We start from the raw sequence: 12,326 nt of genomic DNA, 5'->3' as shown, positions 1-12,326 counted from the left end.
GAAATGCTTCTCTACCAGGTAGGTCTAAGTGTGATGCGTGTATTGATCTTCCCTTCCTGTGTGTATGTACTTCAAACCCTAAGAAAGCTCCTTTTGGGAACAAATTGGAATGCAGCTCAATTAGGATGGAGATTCAGTGTGATTTTTCCTTTTCCATTCAACCAAACTGATTCTGCAAATGTTCTCTCCACTGGGGAGAAACTTCACAGGCTGTTAAATCCGAAGGCTTCTGTCATTCTGTCCCCGTACAGGTCTTTTATCCAGCATTTCCTTACCACCCTCCAGGACAAATGGTGCCACTTCATCTAGTCCTCCCCACCCTACCCCACACATCTTTTGAAGCAGGGCAATGCGTGGTATAGTTCTGTTCAGGTTGGAAGCCCTAGTCCATGTTGCAGGGCATGTAATTAGTGCCCCTAAGTTTTGAGCATTGCTGCTGCAATCTCTGTTTTAATTTGTCCCCAGCTGTGCAGCTGGCTGAAACGCAGATGGGAAGCAGGGCTGTGGGGAGTCAGAAGCATTGCAAAGTGAGCTGAAAAACCAATGACGCTTTAACAAGAGCAGAGTTGCTCTGAGAGTTCCAGGTTCCCAAGGTGGGCAGGATTCTCTTTCTCATTTCCTTTCCTATGCTTTGGGGTGTAGCAGCGTCTTGAGGTGCAACGTAGAGGAAAGTGGGTAACTGGAGGGTCTCATAGGTGAAGGGTTCTCCTGTCGGAATGTATTGCTTATTTCAAGTTTGCGCCAACTGACGGAACAATCTCCCAAACAAAGTATTTTTCTCTTGATTTTTCTTTTATTAAGACAGTCATGCAATTTATTATACAAATCTCTCCAGGATATAATGGATGTATTAATAAATAATCAAGACAAGCCAAGTCAGGCATAAGCCAAAACTCATTGGGCAAACTGGAACAGTCCCTACTTTACATTCTGCCCAGGTCCATTAGCTAGAACACATGTCTACTTCCTGAGCCTGTATTTTGTGTCCTGACTTACATTCTCATCATCCCGTTGAAGTAGGAGGAAAGGGGGCAGGGCACAACCATTGAAGGAATGACACAGCAGCTGAGGACAGGACAAACTGGTTAGAACCAAGACGGCAGGATATACAACTTCCAGTAGACCTCGAGCCTCATGGCACACCCAAGGGCACCATGACAGTTCCCAGGCTAATCATAAAAGGTCAAAAGTGAGCAGGGGGACATTTCCTGGAAATCCTTGCCCCTTCCCCAAAGTAGCTGGAATAACCCTCCTACTCATTAGCATACAAAATTACCAAGCCCGTGAAACCCAACCACTCCACACCTCATGGTTGCTCTCTCTCGCCTTCTGAGATGGCCCGCGCTCCGTCTATGGAGTGTGCATCTCCCAAGCCATTTTCCCTCCTGAGTAAGAGAGACCCCACTCTCTGAAGTGTGTCTCTCTCTAAATAAACTTGCTTTCACTTTACAGTAACTTGCTCTTGAAGTCTTCCCTGTGAGGGGCAAGAACCTATTCTGATACACCTCATTCTTAGACTGATAATTCATTAATCAGATGCCTGTTTATTATGGCCTTAGCACCTGCCACACTGGTAATTTACTCTAAAATCAAACCCTCTCTTGTTCCTGTCAACTTTGGACCATCTGTGAGGAAGATCAAATATCAAAGATCAGGCCCTCAGGGTGTAATTTTTAACAGCCAAAACTCCCCCCTCTCCTCTAACCAGACTTGCCAATGCCTTTGAACAAATGAAGGAGCATGTCAGGTTATTGCATCATAAGAAAATCATTCTTAACCCTTACTTTCCATCTCTCATTATTCTTAAAGACACCACAAATGCCTTATTATCTTTGTCATAAAATTAAATAGAATTCATTCCAGTTAAAAGCATATTATATATGCCACATTTATAATGGTAAGATGTATGATATATAACACAGAGCCAGGAATAAGTCTCTTGAAAACTGCATTCTGTAATTAGTTCTGTTAACTTTAAAAGAAATAGGTATAATTCTCTAATTCATATAGATCCATACACATGTAAATACACATATATATATGTAAGTTATAGCTGGAGGAGTTAATTAGTTCAAGAATTTATGTATAGAACAAAAAAAAAATGGTAAGGGAATGGCACCTCCCTTCTAGGATAAGAGATACATACATTATATTATTCTGTTTTCTTAAGTATATTTTATATCCTGTTATTATGAACATTGAACAGCAGTGTCCTGTATCAATTCTCAGTTCTTTTGCATCTCTCTGTCCTGATCCATTTCCAGCTATACGATGTCCACATGGTACTCACCCTCTTTTCTGTGTCTGTTACTGAAGGGAAGTTCATACACCCAACACAGAGTGAGGCCAAACAAAACAGAATGTAGGAGTTTGGAGCAAAGAAAGGTTTATTGCAGGGCCAAGCAAGGAGAACATGTGGCTCATACTCTAAAAACCCAAATCCCCCAATGGTTTTCAGGGAGAAGTTTTTATAGGCAAAATTTGGGGTGAGGGCTATGAGGTGTATGACTTTCTTATGATTGATTGCTGGTGAGTTAACAGGACAGTGTTTCAGGACTCTTGTTCTCAGTCTGAATTTAGCATTCTCCACCTGGGTGGGGGCCTTAATTCCTGCAGAAGAACTCAAAGATGTTATGATGTGTATTCCTTGAGGAGGAACCGGAAACCTGTCCCAAGGATGTGCAATTGCTTCTTGACTGTTCATCCCTACTTCTGCATTTCCTCCCTTCCCTGATTAGCAACCATTTAAAGCTACCCTTTGGAACTCATTCTCTTTACAGAAAATCCTTAGTGTTTATATCTACACCTTTTAAAGTTCCTGTTAAGTGCAATCTTTATCAAGTGATTTCTAAGGGGCTTGTTCCTTCTAATATGCTGTGCAAAATCAGCCATGGAACGGCACAGGGAGTAACAAAAGTCAATACGGGAAATGAAAAACAAACCACTGGAGAAACTCAATTCCATTTTCTTAATGTGCTCAGCCATGGGCAATGAAAGCGTCACTCACTGAATTGTAAAGAATCAACGGATCACAACATTCACAAACAGTTTGACCTGGCCTCCACAAATGGATTAATCAATCCAGCTGTCAACCTTGTTTCCAAAACACAAAGGGATTCAGCTTTCTCTCATTTAAATCTTTTCTCCGACTGGATTCACTTAGTCATTCACTGTCTATGCACCTCAATTTCCAACCCATTTGCCTTTGAGAGTACGCTTGTGTGCCCCTATATGGTTAGTTTCCTCTACATCCTCATGTCTAAACCATTTCCCTGAGTCAAGGTCTAATACAAATCTAGCTTTTCCAAGAACCACTTCCCGGATCTGTTTAGCTGGAAATTCTGTAATCATACTTTTCATATTGAGATATATGAGAGAGAAGACAGTGAGATCATTTCTCGTCTCTGACTCATTACCTTTTTGGTCCAAAGTACCCCTTTCCAGACAAAGAAAGTCCATAACCACGGTGAAAAAAAAAAAATGTAAGAAAGGCCGTCTTCTTTTGAGCGTCTAACAACCAAGACAGGAAATTTAGGACTATTAAGGAATATTCAGGGCTAATTTTGACCGACATATGTATTTTTTTTTTTCTCTACCATCTTTGAATCCTAACTGATTGACTGATTTCTCTTTCTTTTGCAACTGTTTTGAACTGACAGAGTACTTTATCTTAAACTTTTTGTAGCAAGAATTATATTTTTGAGATTTTAGATCAATATATTATCCTTGATCATTTCAGTTTCTATTTGTTTCACAACTCCCTTAGTGAGAGCAAAGCTGACAAAACTGGTTGGACAGCTTTTTTACCTTACAGCAAGAATAATATGTTCGGTCCCTAAAATAACATCCCCTTAACTAATAATATCCCTTACAATCCACAATTTTATTAATAACAAGTAATAATATTCATATATTAGCAAATAAAAAAAACTAGTCTTTAATCAATGGAATCTCTCTGAAATATACGTACAGTATTTAAACTATCAAACAATTTAAATGGCGCATTTAAACAATCTACCCTATAAATTAGTTTAATAACTGATAGGAAATGTTAGATTCATTGAGTTTTAAAAGAAAGTAGACTAACTCTTGAACACACTAATTTTGGTTTTTTGCGTGTTTGATAGAGTTGTAATAGACTTACCAAAAAGATGGGGTATAGAAACACATCAATTCCATCAGTAATTTTCCAAAGCATGGGTCCTGCACCGGCAGCATGAGCATCACCTAGGAACTCATGAGAAATGCAGACCTGGGGGCCAGCAACCTGAGTGTGAAGGAGCCTTTAGGACGATGTTCATACACGCTAGACGTTCCGAACCCTTCACCTCTGCTTTAACCTTGATTGTTTGATAACGATGCTATATTGGCTTACAAGTTTGTTTTCCTTTAGACTACACTGCTATATTCTTTCAGAATGTCCTCATATCATGGTCAGTTTATTTAATTTTACCTTTGAAAAACTTCAGTTTTCTTTGTTTTTTAAAGATGATGTGTGATTACATAAAATGTGCATCCAAAAAAATTCATAGCATTTAAAATTTGCTTTTGTATGAGCTTTAAATTTATTTATTTTTATTTTTTATAATTGTGTACTGTTTATTTTACAAACAGACTATAAATTGCACAAGGCTAGGTGTCACGCTAAATCTGCTTAGTGTTTTAAGTCTATTGCCCACCATAGTAGTTGCTGATTAATAATCACTCATTGAATAAATTTTAAAAAGACCCCTCAAAAATGTTCTGTAGAAATAGACCTCTTATGTAGAAATGCTGCTTTCTGCCAGTGCCGGAACTTTGATGACATAGTGTCCCTACTTCTAATAATTACTAAAATTTTTGTATGATTTTTTAAAAAAAGAACCAAAAATTAAATAAAAAACATTTCCAAATCAGTGCTCCTTTGTCCACAACAACCCCATTTATCCTCTTCTCTATGTGTTCCCATGCAAATATTTCAAATGATATAACTAGCCTAAAATCCAGCAAAATATATTTTGACTAATATTTTTTGCCTCTTATTGGTTGATAAACAGATTTGTTCTTACTGTCAGATTTCCTCTGTGAGTGTGTTCATCTCGAAAACACAATCCCTAACAAATAAGATAAAATGAATCATTGTACAAGTCAGAGAAGAAAATAAAATGTATGCGTAAAAAAAACCAAAAAACAAAAACAGGACTTAAAGAAAGATCCCACTGAAAACAAAATAATTACACAAATAACCAAATCAAATATAACATTACCAACTGCCTGATTGAAATAAGCTTATGTTTATTCCATGAGAGGAAAAATTCAACAGCAAAACCCCATGGAGGCTTCCAGTGTCAAAAAGATACACCCAGTTCACACAGCGTTGTTGCCCAAATTCTCAGAGGTATGATTAGCTGTGATGTTCTAATAGAAGGAATCTTTGCCAGTCTTTTTTGCCTCTTCAGAAAACAATCTGAACATTTTCTCTCCCACGGGGCAAGAAAAGAAGTTAAAAAAAAATCCCAAAACATTCACTCATTGATCGTGTATGTTTGTAGAATGTGATTACCCTCTGCAGAATCTCTTTTATGGCATTGTTTAAGTTAATGTTAAATGGTCAGTGACATAAATGCACCTATAAAATATCTAATAAAGTATAAATGTTAAAGTTATCAGATGGAAAGAAATTACATTTCAGAAAAAACAAAGTTAGATAAAAATCTATCTCATTCGATAAGTATTAAGGAAAATGTTGAGAAATACTATTTTTATAAACAAAAGAGAACAAAACCCACAGACTAATGTTTGAGTTTTATTAGTAGGCAATACTGAAAACAATCATTCTCAAAATTCCTTTAATTATTGTAACTACCCTTCTCACCTCTCCTAGAAAGCTTAATGGGGAGAGAGTTTGCAGAGTGATGTAATTTTTTTCCCGAGATGACTGAAAACATTGGCTCTTACAGATTATCCATTTTCATGGAAATATATGTGCTTCAGTAAATGCGTCCTTTTAATGTTAGATCTGAAAGGATTCTTAGCTTTCTCAGAAGCTCAGAGCAGAGCCCCAAAGAGGTGACTTGTGGGCATTCCTGCCCCTTTCCACGTAGGATTTGTTTGTTTGAAGAACTAATGTTCAACAGCAAAAATAAAAACTTTGAATCATTTCTCAGTCTTCATAACAGGAGATTCCTCACAAAAATCCAGAAGTCTGGCCCTCCCTAACCTATCATGAGAACAAGTTCACTAAAGCTGAGGAGAGGCTGCCTTGTGCACCTGCTCTCTGAGTGCCCACGTGGCCAAACACACCTCCCTTAGACTTAGTGATTGCCCGCCCTGTGCCATGCATTGCCAGCAAACTCAGTGGTCTGTTAGCTGAAAGAGGAATTATGGGGAAAAAATAAGCCTAGAGTGTTTGTGTGTGTGCTTGTATGTGCATGTGTGTGTGTTGGGAAGGGGTGGTTAATAAGAAGGTCCTTCTGAAAGGTAACCTTTGAATAAAGCCCTGAAGAAGATGGAGGAGTGTGCTGTTTGGACATCTGCAGATGGAACAACCAGCTAATGCTCCAGGCTTGAGGTAAGAGCTTGACCAGCATATCTGAGGCACAGAGAAGGGGTTAGTATGGCTGGAATACAATGAGTTAGAAGAAGTAGTGAGATACATAACCAGAGATGTAAGAGGTGAGGGGCAGTCTGCATAAGACCTTGTGGCCCGTTGTGAAGACACTGTCATTTCCACTGAATGACGTGGGGAGCCATTAGCCAGTTCTGAGCAAGGAAGGGACCTGACCTGGCTTTCATTTAAGAGACTCACCCTGAATGCTGGGTTGATAATAGACCTAGGAGGAACAAATACAGGAGTAAGAAGGCAGCTGGGCGGCTACTGCAATAAAGTGAGTCCGAAGTGATGGGGACTCACACTGACATGGTGTCAGTCATGAAAGAAAAGTAATTGGATTCTGGGCATATCTTGAAGGTAGGACTGACAAAATTTGCTAATAGATTTAATGTGAGCTACAGAAAAAGAAAAGAGAGAAAAATCAAGAATGACACCATAATTCAGGACCAAAGCCCCAGGAAGTTTGAATGACAGTTAGCTAAGAAGAAGAAGACTGCATATGGCAGGGAAATCCCATCGAATATGAAATATACTAGGAGGAAATTCACTGGACTCCCAGCCAGACAGAGGGCTCACCCCTCCTCCACTGTCCCAAGGGTGGCGGCATATGTGTCTCTTCTAATTATAGGCGGCGTTGAGACCTCACAGCAGAATCCAGGCTGTGCACCAGGGAAGAGCAGTTCACATGCTAAGCCATGCTGAAAAGCTGTTACGTAATTAATTGTTATTTCTAGGTCCTAAGGGATCGTTTCTACTTTGAAAAGAGACCAATGATAAAACAATGCACGTATTTGATGTATTCACTATTTTGTTAACTTGAGAAATTCAGATAATAACTCTAAAATGACATCTAAATGACACCTTGAGGATTTGAGTACCCTTAAGAAAATAACTTATTATTTTATAAACTGATACAGTGGAATCAAGAAAAATAAAGGCACCTATTACAATACTCCCAGTTCTACCACTAACTAGCTGTGTCACCTCTGACAAGTTACTTAACCTCCCAGTTTCTTAGTTTTTCTTCTCTTTAGTTTCTTAGTCCTTCCTTCATAGGGTTGTCCTTAGAATTAACTGAAAAAACATATAATATAGTCACAGAATAACATCTGACTATAGTAATCAAGTAAATGTTAGTCCTTAATTCTATTTAAATGTGCTATGTATTAGCGATATCTTAAAGCAAATACTAATATATTATACTTGTTTGGCACTTTTTCTGCATAAGAAATTTATTCACAAAAATCCTGTTTGTTGGGAAGGATAAAGATTATCATTATCTTTTCTAAAAATGAAGAAACTGAGCTGGTGAGGACTATTACTTACTCAAGATCACATCATGAGCTGGTGGCCGAGTTTAGGTTTTTTTCCAAAGAGATCCTATTTCCTGTGTAATATCATGCATGTGGGACTGTGATGTCCTAGGACTGTCATTCAAGTTCTGATTATTTATTGGTGATAGATATGACCAACATTGTAAATGGGTGGGTCAGTAACAAGGATGATGAATTCAAGGAAAATGTTTTTAGGAAAAAATTGTCTACATGCCTTATTCTGGTTTTCCTTGCACTGTTTTAAGGAGTTTCTTACCATTTGTTAATCAGCCACTTCATATTGTATCTATGAGCAGCAAACAATGAAAGCTTTGTCCCTCTTAGAAAATGTTCTCATCTGTACACAGAAACTGTTGATGCTTTTATTCGGAAAAGTAAGTAGTACTAAGGGGGAAGGAGGTCAGTAGGAAAGTCTCTTTAAGCAATGAAGTGGCTTTTAGTGTCCCTTAAATCATACCATCTTGGCAGTCTCCTATCCTGGCTCTGCGTACAGCCAGTCTGTTTTCTTCCCTGACGGAAGCTCTTGTCTCTGGTCATGCAAATCTGCTTAAAATGATATACACCACTTGTTCATTTCTCTTGTGCTTCTGTAAATCCTCAGTCTGGATATACCCTTCCCCATGTTCAAGATAAACCTGTTCCTTTTCTCCCTTAGATGTTGTTTAAAACTCCCCTTCTGCTGAATAATGTCACGAAACCAAATACACGTGTTAGAAGTCTGAGTGTCAAGCCTGATGGGATGGATGCAATTTTCCAAGATATAAACTAGGAATACGTGGGACCCTGGTTTTCTCTATCAGGGGGTTGCATTCAAAGTCATAGGCTAGTGGGATTTTGTGCAGGAAGATAAATGGCATTACTGCTCTGAGTCAGCAAATCTCCCAGTGCAACTGAATTAGCATCAGATGAAGCTAAATTCAAATCCTCATCCTTCCACGTGCTTTGTGTGACCTCAAAGTACTGAATAATATTCCTGAGTTTCATTTTCCTAATCATTACTTTTCAATACTGTTGTATTAAAGAAACAAAGCTTATGAATGAGCCATATAAAGTGTAATGGACTTTGTATAAAAGTGTGACCATTCTCTTAACCAATGTTGGTGAAGGACCTACTAAATGCAGTGCAAAGGCACCTTACCAGCAGCCCGCCCTGCAGGAGAAAGCGTACAACAGGGGTGTATAACTAACATGCTGTGGGACTTTGAAAATCTAAGAGAATATCCTCTATTTTGAATAGAAACTTGAGAGGATGTGACTTGCAACATTTAAACTGAACTTTAAGCAATGAAAAGAGACCTTAGGTCACAGGGAACTGCATAAGCAAATTCATAGGGGCATTAAAATGTATCTTTCCTGAGCTACTTGTTACTCAGTTTCAGCTGCATTTAATTTGCACAAATGCATTAAAACACCGGGATTAGCTTCGCAGAGTGTTATGATTTATGTATGTGATTTATACTTGTAAGACCTTCCTTCAGGTAGATAAACAATAGAAGAGTCAGATTCATGCAAATCACCACGAACTTGGATAAAATCCTCTAAAACAAATCCTTCTGGCTCTAGTCATTACATTCAACCTACCATCCTTATGGAACATTTTTAAAACTGAAGTATTTTCATTTTGCCTTATGCATTATATGATGTATCAAGAACTATCAAAAGCCATATTGCTTTCTAGCAAAGTATTGGAAGGGAGAATTGTCTTTGTAACCAGAACTACAGTTCCACTTTTGGTAATAAATACTAATGTTATTTTGGTAGAGTTATGTATAGATAGAGAGAGAGAGAGAGAGGAAGGAAAAGAGAGAGAGAGAGGTAGAAATATATCAAGGCAAGCATTTGGAATCAATATGAAATAAAACAAAATTTAAAATTAAAAATAGGTATTTTCTTTTAGTAATAACACCAGATTAAGCATTAGTAAATCATTTTAGGGGATAATTAAAATCTCCTTTAGCAGGAAACTATCCATGGCTTTAGATTCATTTGAAACTCTGTCAGCCTAAAATAGGTGTTTAACAGGGAAAAGTCCCAAATTGCGAAGCCCATATCCCATTTCTGATCGTTTACAACAGACAAAACTAGTAGATCTTTCTTGGGTTAAGCAGAAGAAACACACCTAGGAGGGTAGCAACATTAATGATAGATGAGGTGTGGATGGGTCTTGCTGGCTCCCAGGAAGTCTTGGAAATGCTTTACAAGGAGAGATCTTCACAGGGTTTAGTTGTATGAATTCACTTGGTCCTCACAACCTGATAAGGTAGGTACGTTTTAACCCCATTGCACAGATGATAAAGCAATCCCAGGGAACTTCAAAGTGACAAAGTCAAAATTAAAACCCGGAAGTCTGGCTCTGGCATCTCACACTCGATAACCCCTCTCCGGCCTCTTGCCAGTTTAATTCTGTGAGAGTTTTCATACTTCCAAATCATCTGCTTTCTTATGTCCTGAATAACTCTATTATAAAATTTCTAAGTCAGCTGTTTCATTTAATCTCTTTCAGACAAATCAGAAGTTGTCTATCCCATGCATTATTAATAACCTTTTATCAGAGTAAGTTAACATTTCTCTTTATATTTTTACCTAAATATAAATAGAATTTTTTTCATATTTGGATCACCCTTCAGTTGATAACACTAAATTTTAACATTGGAGGAGACAGCTGCCTATTTGTGGAAACAAAATAATTTCCTAAAGTGTGCTTTAAAGTTGACACTTGGTTATCTTGTTAGGTCTTCTTCTAACACCCTTGAAGGATGGTGTTTTTAAGGATGGGGTGTTGGTAGCAGGGAGAAAGGACTTGTAAACTTTGGAAATAGGTACCAAGTGTGTTAATCTTTACTGAATCCGGAAAACTAGGGGAGAGAGACTCATTATGCTGTCGTTTTGTTCTTCTCCACCTAGGACAGAAATCTGATGACATACAGCTTCAAGTGTACTCAGTCTCTATGCAGACATCTCTGGGACTGGTATTTCTACCGCCAGGCTTTCTGCAAGTGTTCTTGAAGGCCCTTCTTTTTATTTTCTTTCATTGTTCTACCCCCATTATTTTATCCTCTCAGTCACACTCAATGCATGATTTCTTTTCTCATTTGTAGCTTTCCAGTACCAAACTTCAAAAATGTCTACTGTGTCAAGTGGAGTTGTTACTTTTTCCTTTTTCTTTCGCATCAATCACTTTACTTCTGTGTTAAGTACCAAACTCTTGGAATATCTTGGAGACCCATATATAAACACCACTCCACTCATTTACTCTATGCCTTATGCTAAGAGTTTTCTTTCTTTCTTTCTTTCTTTCTTTTTTGAATATAAGGTAATCTACAGCCATTGGAGTCCTCTGTTAGAGACAGAGATCTCTTGAGGTCTGGGCATCACCCGACATTTACCTCTCAAATAACTGTGACCAATCCCTTGCCTCTTGAAGGGTTTTATTTATCCTATTACCTCAAGTAGTCACAATGACTATTTCCAAGGGTTCCTTGATTTGATAAGATTGGGTTAGATTTTATTTTATTTTTCCTAATGCTTTTTTATGTCTGCTGTTTGCAAATTTGTGTGACTCCCTGAAATAGTCCATCCTTGCCTTAGTAACTCTTTTTTCTATTCAGTCTAGATTTGAGCAAATTGAATCCAGCCCTGTGATATTTAGAGCAGGAAGCTTTGCGGTTAGTTGGTAACTAAATCAGCTTTGCAGAGGGATTTGATGTTCTCCAGAGCACTTTTCCTACGCATCTTCTTTTTCTCTCATACTCACCTCTGAACCCATGCATGCCAGACTGCTTGCCACTATGTCACCAGGACAGTCAAGCTCGTACCAACCTCTCTGTCAGTTTCTCTGATACGCCTCTGAAGTTCAAGTAATGTAAAACATAATTGTAGAATCAGTCTGATATCAGTACTCTCCACCTACACACTGCATATTAAAGCAGACATAACTTCCAGGACTTCTGCTCGCAAAATTAACAACCAAATTATTCGCTAATGAAACACTGAAATTAGGGTTTGTTACTTTGGTTTCCACGAGGACGGGAAAAAAAAGGTTGGAGGAATATAGCTAGTAGTTTTTGTGGCAAATCACTTTAGAACCAAACATAATATAAGGCATTTTTCACACATTATGTCATTTAAACTTCCTGTTGGTGGTATTAGAGAGGCACTGATTTTCTGTATTTCAGATGAGGAGATAGATGTGCAGATTAATGAAGAAACCTGCCCAGCAAATTCAGTTACTTATGGGGCTCTCAAATCATGCTCTGTTCACTGTATCACTGTACTCTGTCTTTGATGTGCAGTTGGAGTGACAACTGTCACGTGTAATAGAAGAATGTATACTTAAGTGTTAAATTGATGTGCTAAGTATAATAGTTTATGAAAGAGGGAGATCACAAAGTGATGAGTCA

The sequence above is a fragment of the Camelus bactrianus genome, chromosome 24 (assembly GCF_048773025.1).
Source record: "Camelus bactrianus isolate YW-2024 breed Bactrian camel chromosome 24, ASM4877302v1, whole genome shotgun sequence".
NCBI lineage: Eukaryota > Metazoa > Chordata > Mammalia > Artiodactyla > Camelidae > Camelus > Camelus bactrianus.
This window is presented reverse-complemented; position numbering follows the sequence as displayed.